Raw genomic sequence first — 204 nt, forward strand, 5'->3', positions numbered from 1 at the left:
GAATGTTAGTGCAAATTTTTTTAAGGGTCATTAATTGAATAAACATTTTAAAACAACTAAAAATAAAAAATAATATATTTATTAAAAAAACTTATTTAATATTTTAATTTTCAACTAATTAGTCGTTTAATAAGTTTAATAGATTTAATAATATATTGTTCACGAACTTCCATTAGGTTTGCTTAGCCACGATTTTGTCTTCTT

The sequence above is a fragment of the Cicer arietinum genome, chromosome 5, assembly GCF_000331145.2.
Source record: "Cicer arietinum cultivar CDC Frontier isolate Library 1 chromosome 5, Cicar.CDCFrontier_v2.0, whole genome shotgun sequence".
Lineage (NCBI taxonomy): Eukaryota > Viridiplantae > Streptophyta > Magnoliopsida > Fabales > Fabaceae > Cicer > Cicer arietinum.